The sequence below is a fragment of the Danaus plexippus genome, assembly GCF_018135715.1.
Source record: "Danaus plexippus chromosome 9 unlocalized genomic scaffold, MEX_DaPlex mxdp_26, whole genome shotgun sequence".
Taxonomy (NCBI): domain Eukaryota; kingdom Metazoa; phylum Arthropoda; class Insecta; order Lepidoptera; family Nymphalidae; genus Danaus; species Danaus plexippus.
The window spans coordinates 2,600,943-2,619,793 of NW_026869848.1; positions in this window are offsets into that span (position 1 = coordinate 2,600,943).

Here is an 18,851-nt window from a genome sequence, read left to right on the forward strand (position 1 = left end):
AAGTCGCAATAATATCACAGTTCATACTGCTTTAGGATCTAATCTGCGCATCAATTCTAATCCCTCATAAATGCAGTTTAAACCTTCACCCCAACACTTAGACTGACCAATTATGTGACAAACAAACACACACGTCGCCAACAAGGGGGCACTTAATACTTTATAATGTGGACACGTGACACAACACCATTTGTCATTATAGGTAGTGTCTACAATAATGTTTGATCCCAATCAATATTATATATATAAATTATAGACAAATGAACGAATAACATTGGAAACATTCATTCGTTCGTTCATTACAAATTCACTTATCATTCGTTCGAAAGGAAAGTGTACGGAATGTGTGTTCAACGAGGAAAGTAGGTAGGTGAAGCGATTCAATATTAATATCGGTGTGGTTAGATGTGTGAATCAGTGTAGGGGCACTAGTCTCGTGTATTAATTAAAACGACCGGAACGTGACGTCACAGAGGAAGAGCAAAGGGAGAGGGAGATGGATTAACATCTGAATAATGAGAGCCACGCCACGCCCAGGTACAGGCGGCGACAGAAGTGTTACTCGCATGATAATAAAAAAATATTCAACTTGTATTCAAGAAATAGTTTGTTTTAACAGTATAAAGATTCTAATCAAGAAAAGTAATTCTATGTTTGTATTAAATTTCTCGTTATGAATAAAAAAAATTATACATTTAAGTACGTGGTCTTAGTAAAGAAACTATTAAAACGGTGTATTATAGTGTATCCTAATTCAACATAAATAATGAAACAGCTGAAATGAATATAAATACCTATATTATAAGTTGTCTGAGTGTTTCTGTTGCTGTTTGTACAAGCCACTATCTCTCGAGACAGCTCTCGTGAGGGTGAGCGGAAAAAATGTCGCTGCGTGATTTAGACTATCGATATCACCAGAATACTGTGAGAGGGTTGGATCCAATGGAGCTGAACATATAAAAATAACTTATTTGACATTTAAATATACTGTGTATTAACTGTTCTACAAAACGAAAACTAACTAAATAATTTAATTTATAATAAGTAGCCCTTCCGATATGTGTGTACAATGTTTTTTAATCATTTGATATTGTGTTTACCTAAATCCTTTAAAACGTTATTGTTTAATAGTTGTCATGTCGTGAGATCAGTTTGGCACACTATAGTAATACAGTCTCTCAATAGATGGCGTTACTGGTACATTTGTCGCAGTAACCCGGTATGAAGGATTCCCTTACTTAATTTTGGAAATGCTTCTGTCTGCCAGGCTGCCAGTCTATAGCTTGTGCTGAAATGACGTCATGTATATAACCTTATTCCAATCGTGACAATAATCGAAAATCGTCACAAGTAAGACCGACTACGAAAAATTCTACCGAAACTCGTTTCATTACAATCGCCTTAAAAATTTAATGATTTTAAATGCAATTTTACTAAGTATAGAAACGTAAAATAATTTAAGGGCAGGCAGCTTCAAAAAACTCACTCGAGCCGCATATCTGTATTACGGCGGGAACGAGCACGCAAAAAACGAGCAATACAAAAAAACAGGCAATCTCAGAATTTATTTTAAAGCGGCGCGGTGACGTCTCGAAGGTGGTTATTTATCGCACGCCCTCTCTCATTGCTTCACCGAGCCGCGGACTAAAAACAACACACATTCGGTGCTATTTTACGAAAATTAACCTTATCCCATTGTATTTATAGTAACATTTTAATGAGCTAGCAGCATTATTACGACGTTAGGGAGCGGACGAGAGACGCTAGTAATCATTCGGTGTCCGCGACCAGTTCGTCTTATCGAATAATACCTATGAATTAATATCGACCGTATCCTCATACAAATAAAGTTTATATTAGCTGTAACGAACTTTATCCGTGTTCCGGACGGCGTGGTACAACGATAATGAATTGACATCGAGCGAGGAACAAGTTCGAGGCGATACGTTCGAATGAATCGTGTCACTTACGACGGAACTGTCCGTCTGATGTCAATACATTGAGTTTAATTACAATAAAAGTTGAAAGCATTGACGGATACAGTTCTGACTTCAACTACTGGCTGAGTGTGAAGCGATCCGTAGAAAATGTACTCTAATTGATGATAGACTCATGACAAAGGTGGTGGTGATTAAAGAGTTAACCATTAAGTTAAAAATCCTTCGTACAATTAAAGACAACTCGTCTACCTGTTGATTGTGACTCCAGCGACTGTGACACTATTGATTAAATAAACATTAAATTTAAGTATATATAATTAGTATTAAAATTTACCTTAAAGATGTAGTTTATTTTTATATTATAATGTAATAAATGCTTTATGTTACATTAGAAGTTTTATTCATCAAATCATTTAGTCGTATCAAAAAACTGACGTTGTTTTTCGTACGTTTCGCTCGTCAAAGTTCTTTTTCATTTCTAATACTTAGACATTTACTAGAATGTTTTTAGAAAGTAATTTTCAGTACGAGCTACTTATATTGACAACGATAACATAAATATTAATCATACTTACAGCTAACCGTCACAGATTAGTTACAATGTTAGAAATTATTACTCAAAATAAGTGTTAGTTGCAGCATAATAAGGCATAATCTAATTCTAATATGTATTTAAACCTGAAGATTTAGTTCATCTGTGGCGCTCGATACCTCTGTGTCGTCATTTTTCAATTATTTCAATTGATCGACTATGAGACAAACGTGTACTGTGAACTTGTCATAAAAATTGCCTCTCAATATCGCTGTCTCGTCTTTAGTTCTGTTCCATTAAATTCCCTTTTCCGCGTTTCCATCACTTATCTATTAACAAGACTTCATTCGATTCCTGATACTTAACGTTTTCTTTCAGATTCCCTCCCTCTGATACATCTGGTGCTGTATATTCTCTATTCCTCCGCATTTCCCTTCTCAAGCATTCATTCTCTGTTTCACCACGTTTGGTAAACATAGGTATTCTTATTTGTATACTGACTTTATATCAGAGCACTTCACGAACCTTTACGAGAACCCCTTTTAGGATTTATATACAACATATTAAAAAACTTTCAAATAAAAGTATTTCTAAAAGACTATGCTACTTTCTCTAATTATGGAGAAATATTATCTTAAAATCGACGAGCTGATAAGTGTTGCACTTAGAACAGTTTAATGAGCAAACATACTCGCTCTATTACCCATACTCCACACGAATATTCGTTCTCTCCATGTATCATAAAAAGTTACATTGTTGAGCAGTGGACGCGGGAAACTACGAAAACGTCATCATAATCAACACAACACCAACAATATAAAGGTTTTTATAAGAATAAAAATATACTATGAATGGTAAAACATATGAAACACATAGGACTAAAAAAGATACCACATAATGTCCGGAGCGGCATCTAAAAATATTCGAAAATGAATTCAACAACCAACCAACAAACTAACCAACCAAAATACAAAAAGTATATTATAAAAAATGTAATAAAAATGCGAATAAAGTTTTGTAAATGGAAATACTTTTTCATGTCACCCGTAATGGATAAACAAATCCGATCCACCCTCGGAGCAAACCGCGTGTAAACAGACAGAGGTGAGAAAATCATTAATTCATGACCGAGGAAAAGCGAGACGAGTGAGGAGGCAGGAGGCGCGCGGAGAATCAAAGAAGTCACTCAAATAGTTATATAAATAAACACGTATACGGAACAAGGCGCTTTATGACCTGCCGAAAACAGTAACTAGGACGCTTGGAGGAATTACGACCTTAATATATTAACCATACGCTTCAAACTTACAGTATCAAATGCTATTGAAAACCAGCAATGTCCTAATGAAACATTTACAGGAATATTTTATCGTTAACATCAACATCGACTTAACCATGAAATAGCCATAACGAGGAACCGATCCCCTCGCAATGTCGTTACAATAATCTTTATTTCGTAATTAACATGTTGTAGCCGTGAAAATTATGTTCACAAAGAAACGCCGCTCAACCGAGCGAGATAAAAAACGGTCGACGCTAAGTGAAAGAGTGAAATAGAACGGTAATGAATTTTTAAATTTTAAATTTGGAAGCATTTATTTTTATAAATTATCGAAATGTTGACGACTCAATCGTTTTATTTCATCTGTGTAGGGGAGCGCTTTACCCCGGAGGTATATTTGTCGGGTGTCTTTTCTGCTTACTTGGATACTATTTTTTAAACCAGCAGTCGAAATAAATCCATTTTGATATTCTTAAGCCATTGTTTATTATTAATTCGGTACAAATACTTCATATACATATGTGTATATAAGTACTTATTACTTAGAGTGTTTGCTTTATAATGATATTTTATGCCACATGCCACTGGTCGACGAGTCTCTAGAGACAATCAGTGGACGTGATCGCTACTTGGCTTGTTTTATTTAAATATTCCATTAATCAGGCACAGCACATGCAACCATAATGAGATAAGTGTTCAAGTGGACCTGGTGTCCTCCGCGGAAACCAGCCTCACGAATGTTTTGAAACCGGCTTGCTTTCTTCGTACAGAAGTTAAACTTGAAGTTTTTCCACGTCTCGTTTAAAAACTTTTGTCGTGAAATAAAATGTCTATACAGTGTGTATAGAAATTATACTAAAACCTAAGGCAATATAGAATCGGTCTCAATTTCTCTATACTCCGAAGATATTAACTTATTTTTATTGACATTCACAAGTAAAAATCTACCAAATGAAATGAAACAAAGCGGATTTTTTTTATTAAACCTTCTTATGACGCCTCTTTCTGCCAATATATATAAAAACTATAGTAATTAAAAGCATTATAAAATAAGCGAGAGTTTTTATTCGAAATCCAATTATGTGATCCAATATAACCAGTCAACTCACAGCAGCGTGTCCATCCATCGATAGCGTGTGAATGCGACCATATTAGTAAATACAGACCTACTTATGTAAGCAGCCACTTGGAAAGGTTTCTTGTATCGTATCAAGTTCTTGAGGTAGGTCGGATAACATTTATACCTCTATATGTATACATACATACATCACTAATAAATCAACGTATTATATTTAAATCAACCACCAACATGGGATACGTTTTCAAAATTAACTAAAGAATTGTGCATAAATTAAAGCCAACTAGTCTTCACATCAGTACAGCTAGGAGGTTTCATTTGAAAATAAAATTCAAAAAAGTAATACTTCAAAACGTTGGTTCTCGCAAAAAAAGTTATTTCAAAAATAGAACGTTTAAAAAAAGGTATGTTTTGAATGTTCTCCATTGAACATTCACTTGAATAGAATCGATTTCAAAAATAGAATGTCTCATCAGTAATCAGCGCGCGCGCAGCGGACCTTCAGCAGAACAATAACTAGTTGTTCGGTGTCGAAACACGAGGTCGTGCGAAGGTGAGCCGATTGCTAACACGTCTCACGCACACATGCCCATATACCCTCACCAGAACAGAAAATATTACGTGACACGATATCCATTGCGGGTTGCGCTCCTCACTGAGATAAATGAGACTAGAAAAACGACAAATGTATATATCTTACTGCGATACAATAACATCAACCACAACTAAAGCTCTCGATACGCAAGCAAAACACGCTGTTGAAAAATTTTAACGTACCGTTGACAGAGTATTATAAAATTATTATTATTTATTTTATTAGTACCAAATTTCTCCTGATACAGTTATGTATAGTGGCAATTGCATATATATTACAAATAAATAATAAAACAATAATTGCCTGTCGTTTTCATTTTTTGTATCTATATGCCTTAATATATACGTATTTTTATGTAACACAACTAATATAAACAATATAGATGTTATAAATGAAACTACAAATTCTAAATATATTAACGGATTAAGAATATACGTTGCGAACCGTACAGTTATTTCGGCTGAATAGGGTGTCATTTGCATTGGTAATTCGTATTGGTAAACATACGCCTGCAGCGGTCGACCGGCAACGAGATACCATTATACCACCTACATTAACATTTACGAACGGACGGTGCGTGCTTTAAATTATATTACATTACTAATTAATTATTAACCCCCCCATACTAACGTTTTACATATAAATATTTTTTTTTGGTCATGCACTATAAATTAAAAAAAAAATTGTTGGCCATTCTTTTTATTTTTATTTAAACAACAATGTATTTTAAACAGTATGGCCAACTGTACGCCTCATGTTGTAAGTCTTACCACATGCCTTTCGCCGTTATGTTGGTAGTTCGTGCTGTCATTATCATCATTAGTACCGTACTGTCAATGAGGCTAAACTTAGGACATTCATAAATACTTCAAGTTATATAAAGAAACAGTATATATACAAACTGTGTCATTTCATTGTGTTACATTTTACAGTGCTTACAAAATATGAGTCGAATCAAAATAGATTGTTGTTTATTTAGACAGTCGTAAAACGGTTTGAATTTAATGGCAATAAAATAAATTTACGATATGACGGACGTCTGTACGTGAGTAATGTACAGTATTGACACGACCAGTGCCTATAGAATGTAACGCGTCCTAAAACTATTGATTACAAACAAGTATGTTGTTAATTTTAATATTAGATGTAAATGGCACAATAAACAATCTATAGATACGCATGTTTTGAATTATTTAAAAAAATATGAGTTTAGAGAGAAAATATCGATAGTATGTGTTGACAATATCAACTTCCGGTTTCCACGTTCTTCAGACGGTAATCGACGTGTAAATGAAAATCGTTCAAACTATAGGTACTGAGTCCGCCGATGATAGTTCGTTCTAAGGGTAGCTATAGTTATAACAGGAACTGGCTTTTCCTAACCGGTCCCTGGTTGGTCGGCGCCGTCATTACAACGATATATCATTTAATAAAAATAACTAAGTTGATGACACTTTGTCTGTTTGTTTTAAGAATTATTCTGAAAATTGTACTTCGATATCTTTGTTTTCTAGTTTTTTCGTACGGTAATAGTATTTTTTATCTATGATAAGCGAATTTTACGGTTAAATAGTGTGCATGCGGAGCGTGTTCGCCGATCGCTGAACGTCACGCTGCCAATTCGCCTTGGTGTGATAGATTTACGATTACTCGGTGTGTTACGCCGTTGATTGGTGTTGAAGAGAAAATATTTCTTATTATAATATTTCAACATGACAGTGACGTGTCAGAAATCAGAACAGTTTCACCATCAGGGTTGACGTTATCTCCAGTAGGTAAATATATGACGTAATAATAATATTCTATTGTTCCTTAAAGTTAGTTGAAGGTAGGTACGAAAATCGCTAGACGTCAGAAAGGTATCAGAGCCTCAGCAGCTCATGTTGGTTGAATGTTTCACCATCATGCCAGGCCTGTCAGTCTAAACTCTACTTCAGTCTAGATTCTGCCAACATCTATTAACAGATTATCAGATGAAAACCACAAACAACACAGAAAAAATTATATGTGAGAAAAATGTAACGGGGAAACTGAGAGTATTTATTATGGGGAAAGAAATTCCTGTTTAATAAAAGAAAACGAAAAATGTGAAATTGACGGAAAAAATGTTTCATTATCAACTGAGTTAAATATAAGATTTTTATTCATGTTGCAAAAATAGAACAGAGGAAACAAGAATATGAAAAAGTGGCCATCTTTTGCCGATGGTTTCCTGGTACAGCATCAGGCATCACCCAGGAGAGTTTGGATTAGAGAAGATATAAGAAAACCAATTAAATACCCGTTAGGACTCATTCACAGATAAAATTCTAAAGTTATAAAAAATAATTAAACGAAAACAGAAAAAAGCTCGATTAATTGTTTTATTTCATATGTTCACAATAAATAGCTAATAAAATTATATTAGGTAAACTCGCAGACCGGCTTTACACGATACTCGCATGTATTTTTTGTACACAACCAGCAAAAACAACAATACCTACATACGGTATAATGGGCAATAAACGGCAAATTAGCTGGCAACACGATATGACTATATAAGGGAATTGAGTTCAACAAAATGACGTTGAATTTTTATAATTCAAATACAATTTTAAATAATTTTATTGAAATTCTACGGATTTAGAAATGAGAGCGGAAAAAGTTGGCCTCCCAAACATGAGCTGTTTATAGCGTTTCGATAAAAAATATATCTATTATTTGGCCACTTAACACTTTCCTTAACATTTCCCATAACTATCATTAAAACATTGTTATTTTTAAGTTTTTCCAGTGTTATATTTTGTAACAGAGAAAACTAAGTTATTGGTTTTAAGACAAATTCGATAACATAAAAGTTATACACACAACATCACGTATTTAACTCCGTCTTTGATCGTAGTATTTTTCTCGTCGCTGTAAGGGCAGATAAGGTCCTACGATCCCTGGAGGTCTAATGATACCCTTCCGTGAATCAGAGATAGCTGGTGCCATCTCTCCAAAAGCGCATAAAACATGTCCCAGTTCAATGCTAGCTGCGACTCCAAGGTTCCTGGAGGTGCGAGCGCTTGTTGTGGATTTATTTAAAAACAATTAAAATCGTGGTTCTGATCTATACTCTGTTTTTGGACTTTCATTATTTTTTACGTGTTCCTGTTTATTGAAATGTTGATTTATTTGCGTGTATGAAAAGAGTTTCACTTATGTTCCAGCAACAAGAGATCTCCGCTCGCGGCTTTGAATTTTATGTTTTGATCGATATCTTGAAGTTTTGTGTTGTTGGGGGCGAAATGATCCCTTTCTGTGTATTCAAAATGATCCCTGGGTCGTTTTACATCGTTAGTATTTGTTGTTTGTACTGATCATCGCGAGGACTTATATTCACAGAACTAATCGCCAAAGTTGGCCTTAAGAACGAAAGCAAAAGGCATTAGATGCCTGTGGTTATGGTATGATTTACAAAGCTGCTAGAAGAGAGTACAAGGTCCTTGTGGTGGAATTAAAAAAGAGCTAAAGTTAAAAGTAAAATAGCTAGAGGCTCAACTAAACAGTTAGTCAGTTAGGTAGCAAACTAAAGGTGTTTAACCTGGAACAAGAGCAAGATATTATTGATTACATCAAGGACATAGCGTTTAGAATGCACGGTGTGAACAAATAGGATGTTTTGACCTTAACTTACCAACTGGCTGAAAGAAATAATTTACGGGATCCATTTTCAGATGCCAAAGGAAAATCTGGACTGGAAAGACCTCGTGGATTTTGACGGAATCATCCGAAAATAAGATGCGTACCACAGAATCGACGGCTTCTGGCTCGGGAGCGGGCTTTTAATAAGAAAAACATTGTTTTCTTCCCTATCGGATATTAAATGCTGACGAGACGACTTGTTTACATACTTCAATAACATACTTAATTTATTATAAAATGATCCCTGAGATTTATTTTGAACGCATGTAGGTCAGTATAAAAAGATCTTTTACGAAACTTTTACAAAAACCTCCAGTGAAAAGAAATTACATACATATAATGGAAAATAAGTATACCGTTACGTAGTTAAGGAAATTCACTAGCACTAACTATAGAAATCTTGCGATTTTTACGTCAACTTTAGCCACAGTTAAATTTTTCCCTTAAAGGATCGTATATAACTCACAATTTCAATTTTTTTTCTAAACACACATTTTCACTCTCCTTGCGTTGTACATATACGATCCTTATCTAAAAACTTTAATATAAAATATACTAACATAAGTATGTAAAATAGAACAAAATTGCTATTTTTGATATTCTTCACAAAAATGACGTTCTCTATGAACAATACGTACAATGTGATAGAGTTAATCTTTCAAAATTTAAGTAAACTCAGCCAAGTCTAGTTCTATAGAGTGCTATAAGCGACACAGGTTCGTTGTTATTTCCTCCATATTATTATTCAAGTGTCGAGCCTGACGAGGCTGGTGCTGAATACCTGAGAGGATAATTAATCTAGATGCAGCGGAAACACTAGACTGGACGTTGGCATGTACCGACAGAATTCTTTACACCGCGCGTTACAATCTACAACCTTACATAAAGTGTCTAACCTATATACTCTTATATACCGCTGTATAGATCGTTATGTATTAAATCTCGAGCTCAAGTACATTTGAAGTTATGTGTCGGTTTTGTTTGCTTCAATTACAGTTATAATTGTATTTTCTGTATAATTCCTACTATAATCGGGAACGTTCCGAGCTACGTTTTAGCGTAAATATTTGTTTTAACTTAGGGCTTATTTCTTAAAAATTTTATTATTAAAGTATAACGATACTAAGATTTAAGCGATTGCTTGAAAAAGTTTACTGTTTATAGACATTTGTTGATCCAATTAACGTTTAAGTCTCAAAACTTGTTGATTTTTAAGAGAGCTATTGAAGAGTAGCCAGTTATACAGTATGTGTTTTATTTGGTTGCTTTAGCTTCCTACGACTTTGTTCAACTCGTTACCACCTTCTATGACCAGACGTCTCCTGATGGCCGACATTCGTTACAAGACCATGTCTCAAATATAATGTTACACGGTTGTTCATAAAAAGATGAATTTATGAAAATTAATTGATCTTTTAATTTTTGTTTTTTTTTTTTTCTGTGCGTTTTCAGCGACACATTAGTTAATATTTGTGGTTCTGATGATTTATAATTACACCTAATAATTTATTCGCGTATTCATAATTATCGATTAATTAATGACAACAAAACCAATTCCAGCCTCGCACGGCGACAAACACCGACAAAGGTGTTGTGGATAAATAAAGATAAAAGGAATATAAAAAACTCTCAAAGAATATATCTTTTATTGATGTCTCTCCCTCGTCTCTCTCTTCCGACGTGTTTCTTGATGCTATCTTGTTCTTGGAAGCTGATCCTCCCTCTCTTTCCCTCCTGTTGATATTCGTGTGATGCTGTCCCTGTCTATTTTCAATCGATACCCCGAGACACCCACGACAACCAGTTGTGAACACGAGAAGGAAAGGATCGGGACATCGTCGAGGCTCACACGTGAAATCACAAATTATTAATTTGTATTCAGTTAATTTAAGTATTTAACAGTTATTCATAATGTACATATATTTATAAACAGTAGTCTGAGTATATATTTTCATGATTAGTATATTATATTTGAGCCCCGACGATAGCCCGTTACATGGACGAGATTCCAATTGAAGGTCTGAATGAAGTAAAGGCAGCGGCGCTTCACTCGGACAACTTATAACTTTTTTATTTATTCCCTCTAACCACTTACACTCGGCCCGTTATGGGTTTTTATATATGCCATAGAATATAAAACAGTTTTGACTTAATGAATACCCCTTATGAACTCACGGTTATTGTTAATGTAAGTTTACATTACTTTAATGGGTTTGTTTGGCGTAATTATTTATAAGACTATTTCTCCCAATAAAGAAATCTTAGATAAACAGAAAATGCAATAATTAGACAAATCAATTATAATAATGTAATAATAAGATTCACTTAAATATATATTTTTTTAATAATATTTCAAAGTACACTAGATGGCGCTACTTGGAGTAAAAGTTCGCGAAGTTTATGTTAATGTTTAGGTACTTCCAAGTGCCAAGAAGAACGATCGGTAAATTAATTTTAGAAGACAAGCTTTTAAGGGGTAAAGATTTTCAATAATGTTTTACTTTTTAACTATACCTAGCTGTGGATTTAAGGAAAAAAAAGTAAAAATAAAAACTATATTTAGAACAGTATTTTAAAATAAAGACGTACCTACTTATTAAACTTATTTTGTTTAAGAAACAAATTAATCCTGACATTTAACTGTTTTCCGTTCAAAATTATGAAACTGTATGGTATCTGATCTACGAAAAGACGCTGCAGAGATCTGCGTACCTTAAGCTGTAATATAATTTTATAAGAAATAAAATTTTTGATATAATAAACTCGTTGAAATACAAAAATATTAATGGAAACGATTTAATAAACAAGAATCATAACAAACAATACAACGCTAATGATATCAGAGTATTATCGAGATAACTTTTTTCTTGTGGATGTTCAAAGATAAAAAGCACTAATGACAGCAAACATCGCGTACAATTGACAATAAAAGAATCGTATATCTTCACGGCTGTAAATGGTTTATAATGTTAGATGTGCACGCTATAAATAACCGGTAATAACCGGTAATGATCGGTTATAACAAGTTAACACTTGTTAATAGATCTCTTATAGCTCGCCTGTCAGCTTCGGAACTCTTAATTGGCGAAAAAATCCCTGTCCATGTGAACTCCCGGAAACAAACAATTACTGAGAAGATTCCTAAGTTTCTTATAAAAGTGTAATGAGATGAATTTCGTTAAATTCAAAAACCAAGTGGTCAGACACTTATAAAAAATAATATTAGGTATGTTACAAGGGTATAAATATTTAATACTATTGATGCAAGAATGAAATTACAAGCTCGGATTTCAATGGAACTGATCAGATGATATCAGATTATTGTAGGACATATTGTCGGCGGAAAAGACTTGAGAATCCGTCAATAGGAGGGAAGTAAATACTTACCGGCATTTAATAAGCACGTGAAATAATTGTACGTAGCATTATTAGTAGCCATGAAAATATAGAACAGGTTATTAAGGAGAATAGGATTGTAGTGATCACTCCGTACAGAGGATATATGGACCCGTCGGTCATACTCCGGTTACTTCAACAGCTCGGTGTCAGCCGTCTGTTCGTATCCTGCTATCAACAGATACAACAGCACTCTGTCTGTCGAACACCAGAAAACATCGCGGCGGCCGCGTGCTGGAAGACCTGTTAAGACTGTTAATACTCTTAATGACAGAATTCTTCGAAGGGATCAGAAGAAGAAAACGATATTATCGCGAGAGACGAAGACTCCCGCTAGGACTATCGCTTGTATAAGACCAGACATGGAGCTCGGCGCTTATCTTAGATACAGTCGCATAGAACGTGCGCTAAATCAATCTTCAATATGATAGAGAGTGGATCCATCAAGACGAGGGAAGCCTTCCGTCGCGATATCAGGTGAGAGTCAGAGGAATATCCTCTTTAGGTACTGAAGAAAACATTTTCACGATTGAAGAACACTACAATGAGAAAAATGGTAAAGAGAAGGCTCACAGTTCTATGGAAGCTGCCGAGTGGTTGGGGAGGTGCGACTTGGTCATCACGCTGCGTCAGTAGTGGTTGGTGGAGCGTGTCTTAACCAGGAGTCATAAAATTATATAAATTTTTGTGCAAATTGCGTGAAAACTTCGGCTAAAGTGTATCAAGATACATACAGTCTTGGATCAGGTTGAGAAACCTCACAGCAATATACATCTGGGCACAAGACACGAACAGCGCAAGCCTCTTTTTAACGCTGGAAAATGTCTTGCTACATACACCCCCCTCCCCCTTCCCAGATCTGATGGGGCTCCCGGCGAGCATTGTAGCCACTAACACAACGAACGATTACCATCATAGCCATAGACGGACATTACGAGCTCGCTCTAGCATTCACTGCGACGCGAACTACCCTACTACCTCAAGCCTCAAGCCTTTAGACTTCAAATGATAGTCAGTTTCAGAGGACATGAGCCGACCTGGAGACACTCCGGAGCAAGCAGAGGCGACGTGTAGCTTGGTAACAGATCGTACACACATGGACTCGTGGATAAACAGGTGTGACCTGGGTGGAAGACTAGGGTGGCCAAATGAAATAGATTATTTTAAATTTTTCGCAGACACTATTATAAATATCTTAATAATATTTCATACGGTGCTTAATAAAAAAAGCCTTTTTTGTAACAAATGTTATGTCCGGACTAGGTATATGTATCTAATACATGCTAACGCTAACCGCTCTGCCCCAGCATATCGGTAAATTAATAATTTAACTTTTCTCCTCACAAAATAAAAATAATATACGTCTGTTGTTTTTCGTTTACCGGATCTCACTTTTATATTATTGAGGCCTCAGGCCACATCATTTCTCTTCGAAGCCAATTCAACGCAGACGAAATCGTAGTCCGAATCTAGTACTATAAAAGTGCATCATGTATATTTAGCAATGTGTAAAAAACCCATTCCTAGAAATGTGAGTTATCATGCTGAAGGGTTTCCCAAGACCGGAACTGGAGATAAAGACTGATGGAAGTGTCCTCCCCGGTAATTTATTTGTTTCATTACAATAGTTAGACTTCAAACGCATAGCTCACAGCGTAGGTACGACGTGAAGTTGGCACACTTTACATACTAGGTATGTTTATAAATGCATAATGTCCATAGTCTCTATTGGAAAGATAAAACTTTTTGTTCGTATCAATTAATTATTCTTACAAAAATTAAATTTCAAATCAATAAGAAATACCATCAAGTCTTTATTTAATAAAAATTAGATGTTCCAGCTCACGTGCACATTCGTTCGCATATAATATAAAGTAAATATTTACCTAATGGCACTTATAATAAACCGTGTGTATATTGTTGTTTGTGTAACGCGGATAGCATACGTATTACTCATTACCAGCAGTTACCGAGTGCACGAACACTCGCAGTACTTCAAGGTTGAACACTGATAAGGAGTACTCCTTTAACAATAAGTTAAGGAAATTATAAGACACTTATAGTATAGAGTTTACTTATAATACAGCAAAGGTTTGAATTATGATAATTTTGACAGAGACGGTAAAAGGAGGATTGATATTAAATTAATGTATTCCTCATATTGTAAGTAGCAATCAAGCGACGGAGTGGAGGGTCGACTTCCGAAACTTTCCCCTCGCTCTGCCAACTCCGGACGAGGCGGAGAGCTGCGACTTGTTAGACAAACTTCCTGCTAATGGAACGAGACGATTCATGACCATGTCATTTTGATGGTTTATATTAAAATTTTAGAAAAATACACATAAAAACATATTGTAACAGTAATGTTCCTCTACTCCTACACTGCGTTAGGGTTACGCAGACACATGCAAAAACTGTTAGATTGATCTGGGCTAAGTAATAGAGCAACGGTTACGAGTTTGACTAAAACTAGACAACGAATTAGTTACAAAGTTTAATGGATTTAATTTCAATTTCAATCCCGGAATTACTTGTAGTGGGCTCGGGACATACCAGTTGTATACCTAGAGTGTGCCAATTGATTTCTGTACTATAGTGTGTCTACACTTTAGGCATACACTCTTACTAACGAACCCAATTTCGAAGTTCACGGACAAAAACTAGGAATTTATCAAAAGGCTTAAGTATTTAAATATGCGTAAGCTTTGTGTTCTGTGTGGACATAGCTTGATATGGGGTTTTCCAATAGGGACGCTTGAACTTTGACAGCTGATTGCGGCCATGTTGTTTGAGTGACAGCTGTCAAATGCAGTGTGTTATATTTATTCCGTCCTCCCAAACCACCATGGCAGGTTACAGTGTCGAGTAGCACGTGCAAATCATAAAATTGTTTTATGAAAATGGGTCTTCAGTTCGAGCAACGTTCCGCGCACTTCGCCCGTTTTACGGTCGCGATGATCGTCCTGCCGAGTCGACTATCCGTCGATTGGTGGACAAATTCGAGTCAACCGGGTCAGTTAACAATCAGCCGGTTCCCGTGCGTCAACGTAACGCGAGATCTGCCGAGAATATCGCCGCTGTGCGCGACAGTGTCCTCGAAAACCCGCGGCAGTCAATTCCGCGTCGCGCACAGGAACTCGGCCTTTCGCAGACGACAACTTGGCGAATTTTGCGTTGTGACTTGAGCCTGCACCCGTACAAGATCCAGCTGACCCAAGAGCTCAAGGTTAATAACCATAGACAGCGCCGTGTGTTCGCTGACTGGGCATTAGAGCAGTTGGAAGTTGACGCCGATTTTGGCAAAAAAATCATCTTCAGCGACGAGGCGCATTTTTGGATGAATGGCTATGTCAACAAGCAAAATTGCCGTATTTGGGACGAGACCAATCCACACGAGGTTCACCAAGTGGCAATGCACCCGCAGAAAGTGACTGTTTGGTGCGGATTTTGGGCCGGAGGCGTGATTGGTCCGTATTTTTTCGAAAACGATAATGGTGTGGCCGTCGGCGTCAATGGTGAGCGATACCGGTCGATGATAACCAACTTCTTTTGGCCTGAAATCGAGAATATGGATCTGGACAACATGTGGTTTCAACAGGACGGCGCTACGTGCCACACAGCACACGCTACGATGGAAGTTCTGCACGAGCAATTTCTGGACATGGTCATCTCGCGCGGAGGCGACGTGAACTGGCCACCGAGATCGTGCGATTTGACCCCGCTGGACTTTTTCTTGTGGGGTTTTCTTAAGTCGCAGGTCTATGCCAACAAGCCGCAAACCACCGATGCCCTCAAAGTCAACATACGCCACGCCATCGATCAAATACAGCCCGATTTGTGCGCCAGAGTCATCGAAAATTGGACCTTTCGTGTGCGCGCCACCAACCGAAGCCGTGGCGGTCATTTGAATGATGTCATATTCCATACATAATAGGGTCGATAGACCTTCCAAATAAAAATTTCGCAAATATCTTTCCTACATGTATTTTTTTTTGCATTTCAAAGATCAAGCGCCCTTAATGGAAAACCCTTTATAATCATAACTTAATGTGTATTCTGCCTAATAAGATGACGCTGCACATTATGGTTAATTTTGGTAACTAGTCTATGGTGTTACGGAGGGTGATAAAATTAAAGAATGTCCGTGAAGTTAAACTTCTAAAATATTGTCTAATAGTAAAATCTTTCGCAAACTGATTGTGTAGCTAATTAAAGTAGTACAGAGTAGATTTTTCAATTTAAGAATAAATCAAATCGTGTGTTATTTACTCTCATAATACAAGATTATATTATATATGTACCTATATATTATGCCATACGGTTGTTATTCACGTAAAACCACCACACGTACACGCATACCATAAAAAAATAAGTAGAATTCAACTATTATTATGTTTAAACGCAATAAACATCGTAACTTATAGTTTAAGTGAGGGTAAATCACTTTCTCATACTTGGCACAAAATTAAGGAGCAGATATAAATTGAAAATCTAAGTTGCTAATTGGCTACTTAACGAGAGATTGCCAATTACGGAACCGCGACGTGCCGTTTAATTTACGATCCCGGGTGATCCCGGACCCCGCGCCCTCGGGATTACCTACCCCCGGATTTGAGACACTTTTATACGTATTCTCTTTGTCGCTCCTGATTTAAAAGATGCACTAACTTAAATTTGTATATTTAACAGTTTTGAAGGTGTAATTTTTTGTTTTAAAGGTTATGGGTGCGATTTTCAATCTTAGTTTCATAATTTAAACATGAAAATGGACATGAAAAGTTGATATTAGACAAACTTTCGATAAATTTAATAAAACAAGTAACGAACTGATCACATTTCTAATTAATTACTTATTTGAGTGGCTTCAAAGCTAGAATGAACGGGCTGTCATTGAGATAAACGTTTAACAGCCACGACTTCATTTTCGCTAACAGTAGAAATGACAGTGAAAGATTATTAGTCGATATAATAATAAGACCAAGACGTATCAATATCGCTGGTTATTAAAACCTAAGCTGGAATATATATAAGTCAGCTGATGATCGGAGCCGATCCGAACTCTGTCGAAACTTTTCACTGTATGCTCTCTCCGAAGTCAGTTGTAATGCGACACGCGACAGATGGTAGAAACATTACAAGCGATGTAGTGAAGATCACTTTAAAACATCAAACGAAAATACAATTTATCGTCTTAGTGAAATAAATAAATACCTACATTGAATAGATTATGTACAGTATATAATATAAACAAATATTATTTTAGGAAACGAAAGATTTTTTGTTATAAAACCGCACTTATAAAATAAATCTGTTATAAGTGTGATATTCGCTGTTACAGAGCCGCACGTGAGTCGCTTTGCTCCCCTCAGAGGGGGCGACTGGCGTGCCTGTAATCTGATTTAGCGCCAGTTACCTACAGGTAGTTCTGCTAGTTCACAAACACGACGTGACTCCCACAAGTTATTTTGAGCTTAAACAACCTTTCATTTAAAAATATTTAATCACAGACTTTTTCATTTGGTTCATTCTATATAAATTATAAAGAGAAAATAACAAAATAAAGAATAAAAAAATATTCTTTATAACGCATTTCTTTGAACAATATTTAAAAGTACCTACCTATATGTTATTGTTCCCATTAATCTTAAAACCATGAATGAAATGGAATTAAATCAGGGGATCCGAGCAGTCTCGGGAGGACTTTAAAATCTATTGATCTAACGAAACTTTAACCATCGAGTATTGGATTATATATGTAAGGGTTAATTCTATCGGTTATTGGAAAGCAACATGTCAGTGACAGTCCCAGGTCGATTACTTTGTGCCATACTCTGTGAGCTAGTTATTGATCACCAAACGTGATGATGAAGGAACCTCTGCAATGAAAGCTGAATCATTAAAATATGGTACAAACGTACGTGCAACCGTTAAAAAGTAAATTATAGAAACATTTTGATATCGAACGCCGGTCAATTCCACGCGTCATTAGCTCAACACGCTCTTTCATTCCGATTTGGTTGAGTCGTTCTTGTGAATTAAACTTTACTGTACGGTGTTAGAGTTCAGATTGCACCGTCGTCGGACACTACAATCCGTAGGGCTGGCGTTTATTAATTCGTGGAAGTGTAAAAGGCGTGAAAGGCCACTATCATTTGGTTGGCATAAAAAACTTTTTGGTGCCGTCTAAATGGATTTAGTGTTTATTTTGCGATAAAATATTAATGGAGGCTTTTTCGATGTTAACGACGAAGAGATGATATTTAACAGTAACGACGGGAAATATTGTCGGACATTTAACCTATTAATGAGCTTTTTTTGTTTCGTTATTTAGATGATATTTTTATTTTATTCTTACAGACATT